At 36.8% G+C, this 20516-nt stretch overlaps 1 protein-coding gene across 1 annotated transcript in view; it reads right to left on the reverse strand.

The window, feature by feature from the left end:
- apol1 (apolipoprotein L, 1) overlaps positions 1 to 20516 on the reverse strand; it is a 57308-nt gene that overhangs the window by 16043 nt on the left and 20749 nt on the right. The gene's annotated exons all lie outside the window — the stretch shown is intronic.

The raw sequence follows: 20516 nt of genomic DNA on the forward strand, positions 1-20516 counted from the left end.
CATGTACATAACACAAATGCATAATGCAATACGAAATATGAACGCATTGTGGTTACCTATTTCCTTTGTGGGGGGCTGATGTCATGTAAGGAGGCCGCAAAACCTGAAGCAGCAAGATTGTTTATTTTATTGTCTATAAAGTTAGCTGAAGATGGAACATGAGGAGCTTATAGGCGAAAAGTTTCAGTTTTAAAAAGGTAGCCTAAACATTTATCACCACCACCACACGCATCACGTACTGTGTGTAGGGCACCAAGAGACAGAGGAGGGACCAACATTTAGCCAATAAATAGTAGCTGTACTGCAAACTGTTTTTAACTCTTGTTAGAGAAAGTATATAATGTCAACATGCACCAACAGCATGTTACATAAAGATGATACTTTTCGGGTCCTCTCTATAAAGATCCAACTTGAACATAGGCCCTACTCCATTTAATTGAGCGTCTGAGTGTGCAGGAGAGGGAGTAGTCAGGGGGGCAAAACTGATATTAAAACTTTGTCGGACACTTTTTGGTACAAGCATACAACCTATCCAGTATTAATATTTAACCCCTCAACATGTGTTCTAGCCAGGTTGTCAGCTTAGAAAATGTTTTTTTGTCCATTTAAACACTATATTCTTATAAGTGGTAAAAGCGGATTTTTTTCTCAAAGTGCTTTCATTTTCTTCCATGTTACCTACTGTCATTTTGGGCAAATGTGCAATATAATCCCACTTATGTGCAAGCATGATCATTAGGGTGGTTGTCAAGCTATTTTGTTTTTGTGTGTGTATGACTTTAAGCAATGTCAGGCCAATTTGTTGGTTTCCTGCTCAACACGACATGCCAACAATAAATGCCGAATATCTCCACAACCACAAGGACCATATACATATAGATAGATAGATAGATAGATATATAGATACTTTATTGATCCCCAGGGGAAATATAAATGGTATCAAATGAAAGCCAACACTCATGGGCTGTCTGCTGAAGTGTCAGAATAAACATGTATTGTACAGGGTAAGAGACAACAGAACTAGAACATGAAAAAAAAAACAATCTTCACCTAAAGAGAACCAGTTCTCAAAGCGAATATCAGCTTGGAAACATAACATAGTATCCCGAAACCTCTATCAATCAGTACCCCTATCTATGGGAACGAGTCAAGCCAAGTTTAAAGCTTGTAGGGAGAGACAGTGCAATACTGCACAAGTTATAATTCTTTAATGGAAAGGCAGAAATGGTGGTCTATGGTGCTATTTGACTTCATTAATGTACCAGGTTGTAACACAAATTATATTTAATTGACATATCACTATACTTATCAATTCCATCCTAACATAACTGCTCTCTCACTTCTTTAGGGTTAGGGGTTAGTAACTAGTTAGTAGGCTACCTAGTCTTGCTGATCCTTGCCACCTGACTAGAACTGACTCTCGATTGTTTAAAAAACAGCACTCACTGATGCACTATAATCTTATTGTACTAGAGCTTTTTTAATTGTCCTATAATTGTTGAGAGAATTGCTTTAAAAAGCTTAAAGCAACACCAAAGCACTTTTCCTCTGTCGCACGCATGCTATTTGTTTATCCAGCACTGGCTTTGCAAATAACGATGTCCACAGACAAGGTAGAGTAGCCTATGTTGCATGATTTTGCATGAAGTATGATGTACTGCGACATCAGAAGCAAGTCAAATTTGTAGTTTCTTATGTCTCATTCCATCGAACTGAGATCCGTTACCCGATCTGGCAAACTTATAGTGCGATTATAGCCGATAGAGGGCCGCGAAGCGAATGTAAAAGTGCCGTTCGCCCTGTTACGAGTTGATGAACCACTGAAACGATTTTGGAAACATTATTTTAAGCTACAAAAAACTCTTTGGTGTTGCTTTAAACTGTTAACCATGTTGTTAGTCACTTTGGTTAAAAATGTCAGCCAAATATAATGTAATGTAATAACTAATAGTCGTATGGCAAAGGTATGTTTTTCCCCATCCAAGCAGTGACACTCAAGGCAACCAACAGAAGGGACCATGTCCATGTGCTCAGTCCGAGTCCTGGGGCCTCATGTTCAAAGACTTGCGTGGATTTCATACTAAAACATTGTGTAGGCCTACGTGCAAACCTGAAAAGTAGCGTACGCACAAAAAATCCTGATGTATGAAACTGTGCGTAGGCTACTGTGATCTGGATGGCGTTGCGGTGATGGAAACAGGAGACAGTGGTGATGTTTCTCAAAAGTAGACAGGTTTTTATTTCCACCTTAGCAGCTACATGCATGAACCAGTATGGAGAAAATCGGAAAAAGAAAAGAAAAACCAAACTCCAAACAATAATCTCAAATCAATCAATGAGCTTTCAAAATATATCAAATTAACTTTGACAACCCTTTTCAATCATAGGGCCAAGTGCTGCAAATCACAAAACGAGTGTTAGGCCTATTAGCAGGGGCTATCACTTGCTCACCTCAGACCATTCTACCTCCTTCTGCTCTCAACCATAGTCCCACCAGAGAATTTAACTCTGCCGACTAAACCAATGCACCATCAATCAATTAACAGAACACATCTTCTCCATATAAATATCCAATAATACATTCCATACCATAAAACCCACAGTTTCATAACAAGGCAATCCTATTATATAACTTCATAACCTAATACATAGCATACATAACCAGAACGTCCCAAACACCCCTCTTGCCCTGCACACTTGACCTCTGCTTGTGCAGTAAGTCACACTCCACGAACGTATAATGTTCCTTGCGACTTTCCGTCGGGTCTTTTCTCCGTCCCCGGACCAGGAAGCGCTATTGTCCGACACAATGAAAAGTTTGCTGAATGTCCGTGTTCCCTCAACCTTCAGTTGGCCACCCTGAAAGTAAGGCTTATATTGTCCTGTATGCGTTTGTGGTTTGCAGTTGCTGCAACCATGCTGGATGCCGTTCGTGTTCGTGTGTGCAAACAAAGTGTGTTTGTAAATCACGTTGTCCGTTTTTGTATTTAGCTCCCGTATGAAATAAACTGTAGCCGTAACGGGCAACCGCACCATTACACTACGCAGCATTCCACGCAGCTTTTCTTTGTAGGCCTACATCCCAATTAATGTGAAATTAAGCACACATGCACAAGCATTACACTCCAACCTCAATCACACTCATTTTAATATGCTAACTAGGACATTCGAGCGCAGACATCCGCAAAGACAAAATGGCCTATCCCGCAATAACAATGAAAACTCATTTGTGGATCCATTCATACCCGAACCTGCTCCAAAGTTTAATAATTGAAATCATCAAATTAGGCTAATACAAAAAAAAAGTTTATCTCTAGCGAATGCGAGGTAGAAGTGTTTATCCGACAAAATGGCAAGAATCTTACGTCTTTATCATCTGTAATTAATAACAAAACAAAAAAACAGTAGTGGCAGAGCGTAGCAGTGGCTAGCTATAGGGTCAGAGACCGTGGTAGAACTAGAAAATGTAATTTCGAGGAAATTACCAGGGCATGAAAATGTAAACATACTGTATATTAACATAAAATGCAAAACAAACTTTTATTCGATAACAGTTGGCAGAAGTCATAGTTGATAACAACTGACAGTTGAAATGGCTGAACAGTTAAATAGTTGAGTAGTTTAAATAGTTAAATTATTTAATAGTGAATTATTGTAGTGAGGACATTTATTTTGAAACAGTTGTGGGCAGAGGAAATAGTTGAACAGGATCTGTAGAGCCAGATTGTATGTTTAAAGCCTGAGACAGAGTATATAGTTTAAAAGTTAAATATAGATAGTGTAATGGATGTTGATAGACAGAAAGTTGAATGGATGTTGATAGGCAGATTGTTTAATGGATGTTGATGGGATAGTTTAATGGGTAGATGAGTGAATGGTTTGAAGAGGATGAATGGATAGAAAGTTGGATGTAATGTGCCTTATATCCTTGTAGAATGGAGATACACAGAGAGAGTTGGCCTAATTGAGCAGAAAGCAGTTGATACAGGTGCAATCAGTTTAACTAGCTTTTTGATGGGACCTAGTAGAGCAGCTGGAAGTTGATACAGGTGCAAATCAAGTTAATTAGCCCATTATGATGTCATAGTCCCCATACAAAGTCTATGGGGAAAAATAAGCTTGTTTTTTATTAATATCTCAAAAAGTATAAAGTTTACAAAAGTGAAAAATACATTCCTCAAGTCTCCTTTTCAAGACCTACATTACAAAGTTTGAACGAAGTTTCTACGTTAAACGGTTGAAGCTGAATTAGACGCAGAAATTTGGTGGGAAGAATAATAATAACTAGAAAAGCATTTCCTGAAGGAAATACAGTGCATGAAAATGCAAACAATATGATGTCAAATATCATACAGAGTAAAAACAAACTATATTGGTTGCTAGGTAGATGAGGTTTAATATAGTTGGAATGACTGAACAGTTAAATAGGTGGATAGTTTATATAGATAAATGATTTACTTGGTAGATAAGGTTTAATATAGGTGGAATGATTGAACGGTTAAATAAGTGGATACTTTAAATGGTTAAATTATTTAGGTAGATAGTTGACGATAACTGACACTTGGAATGGCTCTAATGTTTGCTAGCAGTTATGCTAACTATGTTAACAAAGATAATAATGTTAACCAAGTTACTATGCTAACTAGCATGCTAACAATGTTAAAATGCTAAGTATGTTAACCATGTTACTTAGCTGACTTAGCTCATCATTTTAAGCAGTTTTGCTAAAAATGCTAACTAGCATGCTAACCATGTGACTTAGCTAACTTAGCTAATCATTTTAAGCAGTTTTGCTAAAAATGCTAACTAGCATGCTAACATGCTAGCATGCTAACTATGCTAACCATGTGACTTAGCTAATCATTTTCAGCAGTTTTGCTAAAAATGCTAACTAGCATGCTAGCATGCTAACTATGCTAACCATGTGACTTAGCTAACTTAGCTAATCATTTTAAGCAGTTTTGCTAAAATGCTAACTAGCATGCTAACATGCTAGCATGCTAACTATGCTAACCATGTGACTTAGCTAACTTAGCTAATCATTTTAAGCAGTTTTGCTAAAAATGCTAACTAGCATGCTAACATGCTAACTATGCTAACCATGTGACTTAGCTAACTTAGCTAATCATTTTAAGCAGTTTTGCTAAAAATGTTAACTAGCATGCTAACATGCTAACTATGCTAACCATGTGACTTAGCTAACTTAGCTAACTAGCTACAGTGGGTAGGAGTCATAGTTGATGACAAGTAACAGTTACAATGGCTAAACAGTTAAAAAGTTCAGTAGTTTAAAGGGTTAAATTGTTTAACAGTAAAATATTATAGTGAGGACTTTTATTTTGAAACAGTTTTTGGCAGAGGAAGCAGTTGAACAGGATGTGTAGTCTTAATAGGGCCAGTTTGTATGCTTAAAGCCTGAGACTGGCAGTTGGTCCAGGTGGCCCGAACACCTGCCATAGGATTCTAATTGCTTAACGGCCGTATTGTGATGTCATAATCATAATGTTAAGTCAATGGGGAAATTTTGATTAGTTTTTAATTAATAGTTTAAAAAGTATAAAAGTTACAAAGCTGAAAAATACATAGCACCCATGTCCCAAGTAAGACCTACGTAACATAGTTTGAATGAAGTTTCTACGTTAAACGGTTGAAGCTGCATTAAATGCGTTAGCGGAAGAATAAGAATAAGAATAAGAAGCCTAGGAAGAACAGTACAGTGCATTTTCATGCACTGTAACTAGAAAAGCATTTCCTGAAGGAAATACAGTGCATGAAAATGCAAAAATATAACGTAAAAAAATCATACAGAGTAAAAACAAACTATATTGGTTGCTAAGTAGATGAGGTTTAATATAGTTGGAATGACTGAACAGTTAAATAGGTGGATAGTTTAAATGGTTAAATTATTTAGGTAGATAGTTGACGATAACTGACAGTTGGAATGGCTCTAATGTTTGCTAGCAGTTATGCTAACTATGTTAACAAAGATAATAATGTTAACCAAGTATGCTAACTAGCATGCTAACAATGTTAAAATGCTAAGTATGCTAACCATGTGACTTAGCTAACTTAGCTAATCATTTTTAGCAGTTATGCTAACTAGCATGCTAACTATGCTAACCATGTGACTTAGCTAATCATTTTTAGCAGTTTTGCTAAAAATGCTAACTAGCATGCTAACATGCTAGCATGCTAACTATGCTAACCACATTACTTAGCTAACTTAGCTAATCATTTTAAGCAGTTTTGCTAAAAAATGCTAACTAGCATGCTAGCATGCTAACTATGCTAACCACATTACTTAGCTAACTTAGCTAATCATTTTAAGCAGTTTTGCTAAAAATGCTAACTAGCATGCTAACATGCTAGCATGCTAACTATGCTAACCATGTTACTTAGCTAACTTAGCTAATCATTTTTAGCAGTTTTGTTAAAAATGCTAACTAGCATGCTAACATGCTAACTATGCTAACCACATTACTTAGCTAACTTAGCTAATCATTTTAAGCAGTTTTGCTAAAAATGCTAACTAGCATGCTAACATGCTAATTATGCTAACCACGTGACTTAGCTAACTTAGCTAACTAGCTACAGTGGGTAGGAGTCATAGTTGATGACAAGTAACAGTTACAATGGCCGAACAGTTAGTACAAAGATCCTTGATTACTAGCAAGATAGAGCAACGTAATTCGTTACTATGGGAGCAAAACAGGACAGTTCCGGTCTGCATAAGTGGGAGTGTCACCCTACGTCACTAAATAAACTTTCTCTCTTAATAAGCAATAACAACAGATAAACATAATTGTGTTCACAGTATTATTGTCCATAATCATGTATGATACCAATGAATCATTCTTAAGGAAATTATATGAATAATTTAATTAGTCATGTGAACCGAGCTAGCTAGCTAGCTAACGCTAGCTTAAAATGCTATACAAGTGGATGGTAGTAGCTATGGCAATACAGCTATGCGCTAACAAGTGACTAGTAGTTGAAGGACTTCGCTTAAACTTAATATACTGTTGCAAATTCGCTTGAGTATAGACTATCCACTTTAACTAATGTCAGTAGTGTTATTCAGCTAGTTGTCATTTCAAAGAAATTACACTTCTCCGTTTAAAATGTTACCTTAGCTAAGAGGCTAGCTAGCATGCTAACAACCGGACAGTAACTGGCAGCAGCATGGTCTAATATTAAGTTATTTTATTACAAATCCGAACACTAAAAAATTACACTATTAGGCTTGAAATGATCCCAAACACTTACAGATTATGACACAATTTTCCAAAAAACCCTCAACAAATCCAGAAAGACAAAATGACCAATTTATTGGTAAAATTCCACAAGTCTCCATTGACATTAGTGCAGCAAGGGCTTACTCTGGTCTGCATAAAGGGGGATTTCCCCCCCTCCCCCTTGCAATAATCGAACGCGGAAATTGTCGAACGTTTGCGCCTCTCGCTCCGCTTGAACCCTCTCTGGTTAGTAGTTTAAAGGGTTAAATTGTTTAACAGTAAAATATTATAGTGAGGACTTTTATTTTGAAACAGTTTTTGGCAGAGGAAGCAGTTGAACAGGATGTGTAGTCTTAATAGGGCCAGTTTGTATGCTTAAAGCCTGAGACTGGCAGTTGGTCCAGGTGGCCCGAACACCTGCCATAGGATTCTAATTGCTTAACGGCTCTATTGTGATGTCATCAGCCCATGTTAAGTCTATGGGGAAATTTTGACTAGTTTTTAATTAATAGTTTAAAAAGTATAAAAGTTACAAAGTTGAAAAATACAAAGCCCACATGTCCTAAGTAAGACCTACGTAACATAGTTTGAATGAAGTTTCTACGTTAAACGGTTTAAGCTGCATTAACTGCGTTAGAAGAAGAAGAATAAGAAGAAGAACTAGAAAAGCATTTCCTGAAGGAAATACAGTGCATGAAAATGCAAAAAATATGATGTCAAATATCATACAGAGTAAAAACAAACTATATTGGTTGCTAGGTAGATGAGGTTTAATATAGTTGGCATGACTGAACAGTTAAATAGGTGGATAGTTTAAATGGTTAAATTATTTAGGTAGATAGTTGACGATAACTGACAGTTGGAATGGCTCTAATGTTTGCTAGCAGTTATGCTAACTATGTTAACAAAGATAATAATATTAACAAAGTTACTATGCTAACTAGCATGCTAACACGCTAGCATGTAAACTATGCTAACCACTTTACTTAGCTAACTTAGCTAATTGTTTTAGCAGTTATGCTAACTAGCATGCTAACTATGTGACTTAGCTAACTTAGCTAATCATTTTAAGCAGTTTTGCTGAAAATGTTAACTAGCATGCTAGCATGCTAACTATGCTAACCACATTACTTAGCTAACATAGCTAATCATTTTTAGCAGTTTTGCTAAAAATGCTAACTAGCATGCTAACATATTAGCATGCTAACTATGCTAACCATGTGACTTAGCTAACTTAGCTAATCGTTTTTAGAAGTTTTGCTAAAAATGCTAACTAGCATGCTAACATGTTAGCATGCTAACTATGCTAACCATGTGACTTAGCTAACTTAGCTAATCATTTTTAGCAGTTTTTCTAAAAATGCTAACTAGCATGCTAACATGTTAGCATGCTAACTATGCTAACCATGTGACTTAGCTAACTTAGCTAATCATTTTTAGCAGTTTTTGTAAAAATGCTAACTAGCATGCTAACATGCTAGCATGCTAACTATGCTAACCATGCTAACTAGCTACAGTGGATAGGAGTCATAGTTGATGACAAGTAACAGTTACAATGGCTGAACAGTTAAAAAGTTCAGTAGTTTAAAGGGTTAAATTGTTTAACAGTGAAATATTATAGTGCGGACTTTTATTTTGAAACAGTTTTTGGCAGAGGAAGCAGTTGAACAGGATGTGTAGTCTTAATAGGGCCAGTTTGTATGCTTAAAGCCTGAGACTGGCAGTTGGTCCAGGTGGCCCGAACACCTGCCATAGGATTCTAATTGCTTAACGGCCGTATTGTGATGTCATAATCATAATGTTAAGTCAATGGGGAAATTTTGATTAGTTTTTAATTAATAGTTTAAAAAGTATAAAAGTTACAAAGCTGAAAAATACATAGCACCCATGTCCCAAGTAAGACCTACGTAACATAGTTTGAATGAAGTTTCTACGTTAAACGGTTGAAGCTGCATTAAATGCGTTAGCGGAAGAATAAGAATAAGAATAAGAAGCCTAGGAAGAACAGTACAGTGCATTTTCATGCACTGTAACTAGAAAAGCATTTCCTGAAGGAAATACAGTGCATGAAAATGCAAAAATATAACGTAAAAAAATCATACAGAGTAAAAACAAACTATATTGGTTGCTAAGTAGATGAGGTTTAATATAGTTGGAATGACTGAACAGTTAAATAGGTGGATAGTTTAAATGGTTAAATTATTTAGGTAGATAGTTGACGATAACTGACAGTTGGAATGGCTCTAATGTTTGCTAGCAGTTATGCTAACTATGTTAACAAAGATAATAATGTTAACCAAGTATGCTAACTAGCATGCTAACAATGTTAAAATGCTAAGTATGCTAACCATGTGACTTAGCTAACTTAGCTAATCATTTTTAGCAGTTATGCTAACTAGCATGCTAACTATGCTAACCATGTGACTTAGCTAATCATTTTTAGCAGTTTTGCTAAAAATGCTAACTAGCATGCTAACATGCTAGCATGCTAACTATGCTAACCACATTACTTAGCTAACTTAGCTAATCATTTTAAGCAGTTTTGCTAAAAAATGCTAACTAGCATGCTAGCATGCTAACTATGCTAACCACATTACTTAGCTAACTTAGCTAATCATTTTAAGCAGTTTTGCTAAAAATGCTAACTAGCATGCTAACATGCTAGCATGCTAACTATGCTAACCATGTTACTTAGCTAACTTAGCTAATCATTTTTAGCAGTTTTGTTAAAAATGCTAACTAGCATGCTAACATGCTAACTATGCTAACCACATTACTTAGCTAACTTAGCTAATCATTTTAAGCAGTTTTGCTAAAAATGCTAACTAGCATGCTAACATGCTAGCATGCTAATTATGCTAACCACGTGACTTAGCTAACTTAGCTAACTAGCTACAGTGGGTAGGAGTCATAGTTGATGACAAGTAACAGTTACAATGGCCGAACAGTTAGTACAAAGATCCTTGATTACTAGCAAGATAGAGCAACGTAATTCGTTACTATGGGAGCAAAACAGGACAGTTCCGGTCTGCATAAGTGGGAGTGTCACCCTACGTCACTAAATAAACTTTCTCTCTTAATAAGCAATAACAACAGATAAACATAATTGTGTTCACAGTATTATTGTCCATAATCATGTATGATACCAATGAATCATTCTTAAGGAAATTATATGAATAATTTAATTAGTCATGTGAACCGAGCTAGCTAGCTAGCTAACGCTAGCTTAAAATGCTATACAAGTGGATGGTAGTAGCTATGGCAATACAGCTATGCGCTAACAAGTGACTAGTAGTTGAAGGACTTCGCTTAAACTTAATATACTGTTGCAAATTCGCTTGAGTATAGACTATCCACTTTAACTAATGTCAGTAGTGTTATTCAGCTAGTTGTCATTTCAAAGAAATTACACTTCTCCGTTTAAAATGTTACCTTAGCTAAGAGGCTAGCTAGCATGCTAACAACCGGACAGTAACTGGCAGCAGCATGGTCTAATATTAAGTTATTTTATTACAAATCCGAACACTAAAAAATTACACTATTAGGCTTGAAATGATCCCAAACACTTACAGATTATGACACAATTTTCCAAAAAACCCTCAACAAATCCAGAAAGACAAAATGACCAATTTATTGGTAAAATTCCACAAGTCTCCATTGACATTAGTGCAGCAAGGGCTTACTCTGGTCTGCATAAAGGGGGATTTCCCCCCCTCCCCCTTGCAATAATCGAACGCGGAAATTGTCGAACGTTTGCGCCTCTCGCTCCGCTTGAACCCTCTCTGGTTAGTAGTTTAAAGGGTTAAATTGTTTAACAGTAAAATATTATAGTGAGGACTTTTATTTTGAAACAGTTTTTGGCAGAGGAAGCAGTTGAACAGGATGTGTAGTCTTAATAGGGCCAGTTTGTATGCTTAAAGCCTGAGACTGGCAGTTGGTCCAGGTGGCCCGAACACCTGCCATAGGATTCTAATTGCTTAACGGCTCTATTGTGATGTCATCAGCCCATGTTAAGTCTATGGGGAAATTTTGACTAGTTTTTAATTAATAGTTTAAAAAGTATAAAAGTTACAAAGTTGAAAAATACAAAGCCCACATGTCCTAAGTAAGACCTACGTAACATAGTTTGAATGAAGTTTCTACGTTAAACGGTTTAAGCTGCATTAACTGCGTTAGAAGAAGAAGAATAAGAAGAAGAACTAGAAAAGCATTTCCTGAAGGAAATACAGTGCATGAAAATGCAAAAAATATGATGTCAAATATCATACAGAGTAAAAACAAACTATATTGGTTGCTAGGTAGATGAGGTTTAATATAGTTGGCATGACTGAACAGTTAAATAGGTGGATAGTTTAAATGGTTAAATTATTTAGGTAGATAGTTGACGATAACTGACAGTTGGAATGGCTCTAATGTTTGCTAGCAGTTATGCTAACTATGTTAACAAAGATAATAATATTAACAAAGTTACTATGCTAACTAGCATGCTAACACGCTAGCATGTAAACTATGCTAACCACTTTACTTAGCTAACTTAGCTAATTGTTTTAGCAGTTATGCTAACTAGCATGCTAACTATGTGACTTAGCTAACTTAGCTAATCATTTTAAGCAGTTTTGCTGAAAATGTTAACTAGCATGCTAGCATGCTAACTATGCTAACCACATTACTTAGCTAACATAGCTAATCATTTTTAGCAGTTTTGCTAAAAATGCTAACTAGCATGCTAACATATTAGCATGCTAACTATGCTAACCATGTGACTTAGCTAACTTAGCTAATCGTTTTTAGAAGTTTTGCTAAAAATGCTAACTAGCATGCTAACATGTTAGCATGCTAACTATGCTAACCATGTGACTTAGCTAACTTAGCTAATCATTTTTAGCAGTTTTTCTAAAAATGCTAACTAGCATGCTAACATGTTAGCATGCTAACTATGCTAACCATGTGACTTAGCTAACTTAGCTAATCATTTTTAGCAGTTTTTGTAAAAATGCTAACTAGCATGCTAACATGCTAGCATGCTAACTATGCTAACCATGCTAACTAGCTACAGTGGATAGGAGTCATAGTTGATGACAAGTAACAGTTACAATGGCTGAACAGTTAAAAAGTTCAGTAGTTTAAAGGGTTAAATTGTTTAACAGTGAAATATTATAGTGCGGACTTTTATTTTGAAACAGTTTTTGGCAGAGGAAGCAGTTGAACAGGATGTGTAGTCTTAATAGGGCCAGTTTGTATGCTTAAAGCCTGAGACTGGCAGTTGGTCCAGGTGGCCCGAACACCTGCCATAGGATTCTAATTGCTTAACGGCCGTATTGTGATGTCATAATCATAATGTTAAGTCAATGGGGAAATTTTGATTAGTTTTTAATTAATAGTTTAAAAAGTATAAAAGTTACAAAGCTGAAAAATACATAGCACCCATGTCCCAAGTAAGACCTACGTAACATAGTTTGAATGAAGTTTCTACGTTAAACGGTTGAAGCTGCATTAAATGCGTTAGCGGAAGAATAAGAATAAGAATAAGAAGCCTAGGAAGAACAGTACAGTGCATTTTCATGCACTGTAAAAAGCCTTGGAAGAACAGTACAGTGCATTTTCATGCACTGTAACTAGAAATGCAATTCCAAGGAATTACCAGTGCATGAAAATGCTAAAGTTGTGATGTAAAATATCATGTATAGTTAAAACAGATAATACAGAGATGGTTACTACGGTGATTGCATAGCTTAATAAAAGTTGATAGTTTAAAAGTAGACTGTTTAAAAGCTGAATGTAGATAGTTTAAAAGTTGTTGCTAGACAGCTAGTTTAATAGATAGTTTAATGATAGTTTAAAAGTAGACCGTTTAAAAGTTGAAGGTAAATAGTTTAAAAGTTGTTGACAGACTGGAAGTTGAATGAATGTTGATATTCAAATAGTTTAATGGCTGTGTATAGGTAGATATTTGACAATAACTGAAAGTTGGAATGGCTCTAATGTTTGCTAGCAGTTATGCTAAGATTTTTAACTATGCTAACCATGATACTTAGCTAATGTTTTATAGCAGTGCTAGCAATGCTAACCTGCTAACCATGCTACTTAGCTAACGTTTTCTAGCAGTTTAATGAATGTTGATATTCAAATAGTTTAATGGTGATAACTGAAAGTTGGAATGGCTCTAATGTTTACTAGCAGTTATGCTAAGATTTTTAATTCTGCTAACCATGCTACTTTTACATGCTATGTTTTATAGCAGTGCTAGCAATGTTAACATGCTAACCATGCTACTTAACTAACATAACTAACATTTTCTAGCAGTTTTGCTAAACATGCTAACTATGTTAACCATGTGACTTAGCTAACCAAGCTTATCATTTTAGTAGTTATGCTAATTAGCATGCTAACTAGCATACTAACATGCTAAGCATGTTAACCATGTTACTTAGCTAACCGAGCTAATCATTTTTAGCAGTTTTGCTAAAAATATTAATTAGCATGCTAACATGCTAACTATGCTACTTAGCTAACTTAGCTAATCATTTTTAGCAGTTTTGCTAAAAATGTTAACTAGCATGCTAACATGCTAACTATGCTAACCATGTTACTTTAGCTAACCTAACTAATCATTTTTAGCAGTTTTGCTAAAAAATGCTAACTAACATGCTAACTATGTGACTTAGCTAACCTAGCTAATCATTTTTAGTAGTTTTGTTAAAAATGTTAACAATGCTAACATGCTAACTTTGCTAACCATGCTAACTAGCTACAGTGGGTAGGAGTCATAGTTGATGAAAAGTGTTGACATAGTTGATGACAAGTTAAAAGTTGTTGATAGACAGCTAGTGAATGTATATAGTTTAAAAGTTGTTGATAGACAGCTAGTTTAATAGATAGATAGTTTAATGATAGTTTAAAAGTAGACAGTTTAAAAGTTGAATGTAAAAAGTTCAGTAGTTTAATGGGTTACATTGTTTAACAGTGGATTATTGTAGTGAGGACTTTTATTTTGAAACAGTTTTGGGCAGAGGAAACAGTTGAATAGGATGTGTAGTCTTAATTGACCCAGATTGTATGCTTAAAGCCTGAGGCTGCAGGTGGCCTGAACACCTGCCATAGGATTCTAATTGCTTAACGGCCGTATTATGATGTCACAATCGGCAATGTTAAGTCTATGGGGATTTTTTAAAAAGTTTTTCTTTAATAGTTTAAAAAGTATAAAAGTTTCAAAGTTGAAAAGTCATACCAACCCGATCTGTTTGAAGACCTACGTAACAAAGTTTGAATGAAGTTTCTAAGTTAAACTGTTCAAGAGAGATAGCGTACGGAAAAAGTGGTAAGCGGAATAATAATAGTTTTTAGCAGTTTTGCTAAAAATACTAATTAGCATGCTAGCATGCTAACTATGCTAACCATGTTACTTAGCTAACTTAGCTAATCATTAGTTATGTAGATATCTCAAACTGGAGTTAGGGATCATAATTTGATGTAGATATCTATTATCAAGATATCTTGAATGAGTTTTGTTTAGAGATATCTGAAATTGGAGATAGCTATAACTTTCATTCTGCCTAGTCAAAATGTAATTATAGATATCTTGAATTAGAGTTTTGACTAGGCGAAATGACGTTAGAGATATCTGTATTGCTATGCAAATTAGGCCCGCATCCTACTTTAGGCGGGAGCAGAGCGTTCAAATCATCAAATCACATACATACAGTCGGCACCTAGTCATAATCGTCGTTACCGCCCCCAGTTGCCGTGGTTACCGTGGCTGAAACGCCCCCAAGGGGGAAAATATTAGTTTCAATTGCATGTAATCTAATGGATGTGCACCAGCTTGAGTACAGCTATAAAAATATTAAATCTTTTAGCAAACATCAATAAACGGTACAAACACGTTTGAACTGAGAGTTATCTGTGTGTCAACGAGGTTAAGGGTAACATTAAGTTCCCTGATATTGCTAATTCCAGTTCAACGTCCAGAACTGTCTCGAGTGTACTCATTGTATATCTGCTTTCAATGGCCGGACTGTGTAGCTCGGTTTAGCAAGCTAAGCCTTTTGCCGTAACACCACACACTCATAAGTTGCATCTTAATTTATTCTCACATGAATGCACATTTCCTACAATGTCTGTGGGAATAGTTTTAACAAGTAATGTGTACCAGTTGGTTACATTACACTGACGATATAAAGTTAGCCAGTTAGCAACCTGATGCTACCATCATATATAGCTTCCAGAGAAATTTGTCGTCAACATTGGGCAATCAAGGGTGAATTAGGTTGTTAGCATACACTGGGCAGTTAAGTAAACACAATTCCTTTTAATTATTGTATTCAGAAACAAGCAGAACTCCACCTGAATGTAAAACGAATGTATAAAGTATAAATGCTAGTGAGTTCGCCCATTGACTTCCATTGTATGATGTTAGCATGCTTTCCCCCTCATGGGGGGCGGTAACCTTTCCGAACGTCTTAACCGACTGTATTGACCTCTCCAGAATAAGTCCCGTCTCCGTAACTTCCGTATCCATCCAACTTCCGGGCGTCGATTGTCTATGGGAAATAACATGGCGTTTCGAAATATCATACCGGTAAAACATCTGTAGGTAGCGAAGTAGAAAAAAATGGGGGGCCGATTGGCCTACACACTTCTGCCATCTAGTTTCCACTGGGTTTTTTGATTGTCGGTGCCGTTAAAGTAGAAATATATCAGTAAGAAGCACTAAGCTAACGCACGCTTCAGATGCCGCGACTCCCCCAGTCAAGGTTGCATAGCAACGGCAATGTTTCATAGTTTGTCTTCACCGAAATGGAGTTTGTGACACCAGAGCCTGTCTACGGAGGTGGCACTAACCCTGCGTGAAATCATCATGTTTGATAGGTTGTTAATACATTCTGAAAACGTTACTGTTCTGATCAAGGTCATGCAAAATAAAGCTATCGACTCAATACGATTCAGCCTCTGATTCCTAGTCTGCTTATCATTATCTGTTATTCGTGAAAAAAAATCTCATCTCGTCATGTCTTTAGTGTCTTCGTCGACAATTTCTTTCTTTTTCAAATATCTCAATAACAGCCAACAAACTCGCACAGTCAAACCAAAGTTAAGTCATGTTGAAAAGAGGCTGAACCTTGCAAACGATTTACATTTATAGACCACTGAAACCACGCATGAATCACACGTGAAAATGACCATCCGTTAGGTTGTGACTGGGTTGTGAGCAAGATCTAACGCCCTCCTCCGCCCGCGTACATCGGAACTAGCTCCCGGTTAGCATTAATAATCGTTTACTACTTAAACGGCACCGAAAATCAAAAAGTCCAGTGGAAACTAGATGGCAGACGTGTGTAGGCCAATCGGCCCACCAGCTTTTTCTAGTTTGTCACCTACAGAGTTTGACAGGTACGATCTTTCGAAATGCCATGTTATTTCCCAGACATTTGACGACTGGAAGTTGGATAGATACGGACAAATTAAACATTCTGGTTTTCTCCGAGTGCAACGATGATAGACAGACATCATTTGGACAAAATATAGAGCATATTAACCTCCGTTGCTCAGCCAAATGCCTTCCTGTTATGTCCTGTTATCACGGAGTTAGCCTACAGGCGATAAACGATTTTTGATGGTGCAAGTTTACTTCATTAGCGGTTTATTTATTTTTTTATTATTAAAGAGTGTTTTTCATTTGAAGGTTTGACTTCGTGCTTATTCAGTAGAGCATTTAGTGCTCTCCCCAATCCCAGATGTTCACATTGCATGTTTGTTTGTAATGGATGCAACCGCGAGATAGGCTATGCGTTTGACGGCAATGAGTTGTTAACAGACATGAACCAAGACATATAGCCCAGCAGCAATCTAGGGACTGTTCGTTTTTATGACCGCCGCGCAGCGAAGTGGCGGTCATATAGGTTTAAGTCAGATTTTTTTTTGTTTTTTTCTTTTTCGCATGCCCAAATTTCCGTCAACGATTCCCAGGACACTAAAAGACCGGGGTACACGAAACTTGGTGGGCATGTAACCCCACATGGATAGCATGGAACCATCGTTTTTCACTTTGATCTGTAGCCCCCCCGCTGGACTGGACCCCCCGAAAAGAGGGTAGGGCAGATATTCTGTGAATATCTCGAAAACCGTAGGGTTTAGGAGGACCTTTTTTTTTTTGTATGTTGATCTCAAGGGGCCATGTCAACCCATTCCATAACCACTCATTTCATGTATAGCGTCACCTAGTTAAACACAAAAAAGTAAAAATGAGGTGTTGTAATTGAAGGTATAGTCAAAACTGCACGAAATTGGAAGTGTAGGATCATTATGACACCCTCTGTATGCACGCCAAGTTTTGTGGAATTCCGTTCATGGGGGGCCACACAATAAATGAATTTATGTTACTATACACCAACTGGCCTGTAGGTGGCGGGAGACAGTTTTCTGTGAATATCTCGAGAACCGTAGGGCCTAGGAGGTCCACCTTTTTTATGTATGCTGGTCTTAAGGGGGCATGTCAACCCATCCCATTACCACTTATTTCATGTATAGCGCCACCTAGCGGACTCCTAACTCACTAAGACCTATTCATAAACAGCTTTTTTGTGGCATTTTACGTTGCGATGTTTTGAAATGCGTAGCCTATGCGCAACAGGAGCTTCCAATCGCGAGGAAACAATTTTTTATTCATAAAAGGGATGCAATAACGCCACCAACAACAACCAAAACTACTCATTATTAACATGTAAATGAAATGTAACGTTTCATTGTGAATCAAATTAAAATGTTCTCCTCTTTGCAAACGTAGCCTAGGCATATGGTGACAGATTAATTTAATATAATATAATATAATATAATATAATAATGTTGCAAAGGTAGGCTACTGCATCAATCCATAGGCCTATGTTTCATTAGGCTACTAGGCTATTTGTTTTGCCTTACTCTTTATTCATTTAGGCTAGGCCTTTTTATTCAGTTATTAATCATCTTCCGTCCTTCACACTACTTGTGTAGCGCACGAATTCTCCGACCTGTCACGTCATGGTTGAAGAAATGTTAAAGCAGCTGCAGGTCAATGAACGTTAGCTAAGTCTTCATTACATCTGGCAACCCAGAAGAGGCACGCGTCTGGTAGTCTTGAGAACGTTCACCAGTGTTTTGATTTTGGCCTACAGAACGTTCGGTAACAATCCTACAAATCGCACCTTTAAGGTTTTGCACCTCAGTTCTAATGTTACGTCACCGTTTGTTTACAACTAGAGTGGTAGGCAAGGCACTGCAGAGTGCAGGCAAGCCTACAACAGTCGGGTTGCATAGGATACACATAGTTACAAATAGCTTCAAAATTGAAATTTTAATATCAAATATTGACCGGGATGCCGACCACTTGTGTGAGTCCTAACCGTTGGTTTTACAAGCAAAAAGGCGACGAACGACCGTTTAGCCTACCTATCCTCATGGTTGTGGAGGATGATCGTTAGCAGCTGTGACGTCTTTTATTCTCAAGATGGCTTTATGGTGTAGCGTAGGCTAAAATACAACTATCTACAGTCATCCAAAAATGAATTGCCAGAGATAGGCTATGAAGGGGAAAAGTGCAGCATTTTAAACATGGCAAGAATATTTTTACCGTAACAGTTTGTTCTAATTTGTCTCGTGAAATTCATGCTTGTGGACATCAATCACCTATCTTCTATCCTTCTATTTCAAGTTATCATGAGTGTATATCATTATATAATCACAAATGCTAATAAATGAAAACAGACTAGGCTTATGTGCTAGCCTACAGATCAGTTTTGACCCATATGTCAAAATAAACTGATTTGATCCTATGAATTGTTTCGCAATCACACACAACTTAACACAGCAACCTCAAACACCACTGTTGAACCTAGGCACTGCTTCAGTCATGTAAGAAATAAGCAGTTTATGAATTATCTTTACCCGTTTAATCAAGTCCATATGACCAAAATAACAGCATATTTAAAGGCTGAGCTAGCATAACAGCCTAATATAGCCGATGCTGCAATGGATAACTAATAAAAAGTTTCATACAATTAATAAACTTTATCACTCACATTCTGAGTTTTTCTGGGTGTTTATATATCCATGCAGATCGTCTTCGATGTTATAATATGTTTCATGATTCATGACTTTAACGCCATTAATGTTAGCCTACATGATGCTGACTCAGACGCTGGCTATAACTGTAGGCTACCGTTAACGTCTGCTGAGTCTACTGCCTATCAAAACCTGTCGCTGTTCAGTTAAAGTTAAATGAACAAATATTGTTTGATTTTGTGTCAACTTTCAGAGGGAAGACATGTTCCTTTCTGGCCAAATTCCACAGCTTCTAAGAAAGTCTATCCATCGTCTTCGTGTAAACCGAGTTTTGAACAGAGAAAAAAAGTTAGGCTACTGTACCATTAGACTAGCCTACATGCAGGTTCTCCCATACAGATCAATGCACCAAATCAGGGCGATTTTAGCGAAATAACGTTCCTGTGACAGGCTATCAAATATTGAACAATGGGATAACGTCTCATCATCACCTTTATTGATGCCTGAAATGTTGACATTGCTGAAATACAGAGATGTAGCCTACTGAGAGGCAGCTGCAGACAACGATGTTCAATGGGTTCAACGTGTCCCTTGCCTACCAGGTGGATGTAAACAAAGCTATAGAACCTAGAATACGTCACATGAAAAACGTGGCTACGTTAGCGTCAAATCATTTCAAATAAGTTTATGTCGAAAATGATGACCGAATGGCTGAAGCACACACATAAATTTAGTTAACTTGAATAAAGTTAACGTTAGTGAAAACCGATTGTGCTCCCGTTGTGAGTTAACTTTTGCCATACTAGCCAGGTGTTTGAGTCAATGATCAGACAGCTGTAAGTTAGCAGCTAACTTTAAGCACGTTAACGTTAGTTCACAAACATACTGGGCTAACAAAGCATGTGTTCTCGTCAAATCGTTTGTAAATACTCTCTGTGTGAATGCTTAGTCCGTTGTCAATTTATATAGTCTTTGGGTTGTCACATTTAAGATAGAAAAGTGTTCGTTCAGATGATAACTTCAGCCGAAGCATTAGTCTAGCTAGTGGAGGTAAAATTGTGAACCACTATGAACCATTGACTATGTTGAACATGGAGCTGATAACGAGTGATAACGTTAGCTAGTCACCATAACTGTTGTTAGTTATAACTCACGCCTGGAACTCTTATTGATGCCGTTTATTTGTTAAACACAAATTTGAAACAACACTTCTTGTCTATGCAAAGTTTCCCTGTAGGTGATCCA

Source organism: Alosa sapidissima, chromosome 1, assembly GCF_018492685.1.
Source record: "Alosa sapidissima isolate fAloSap1 chromosome 1, fAloSap1.pri, whole genome shotgun sequence".
NCBI lineage: Eukaryota > Metazoa > Chordata > Actinopteri > Clupeiformes > Clupeidae > Alosa > Alosa sapidissima.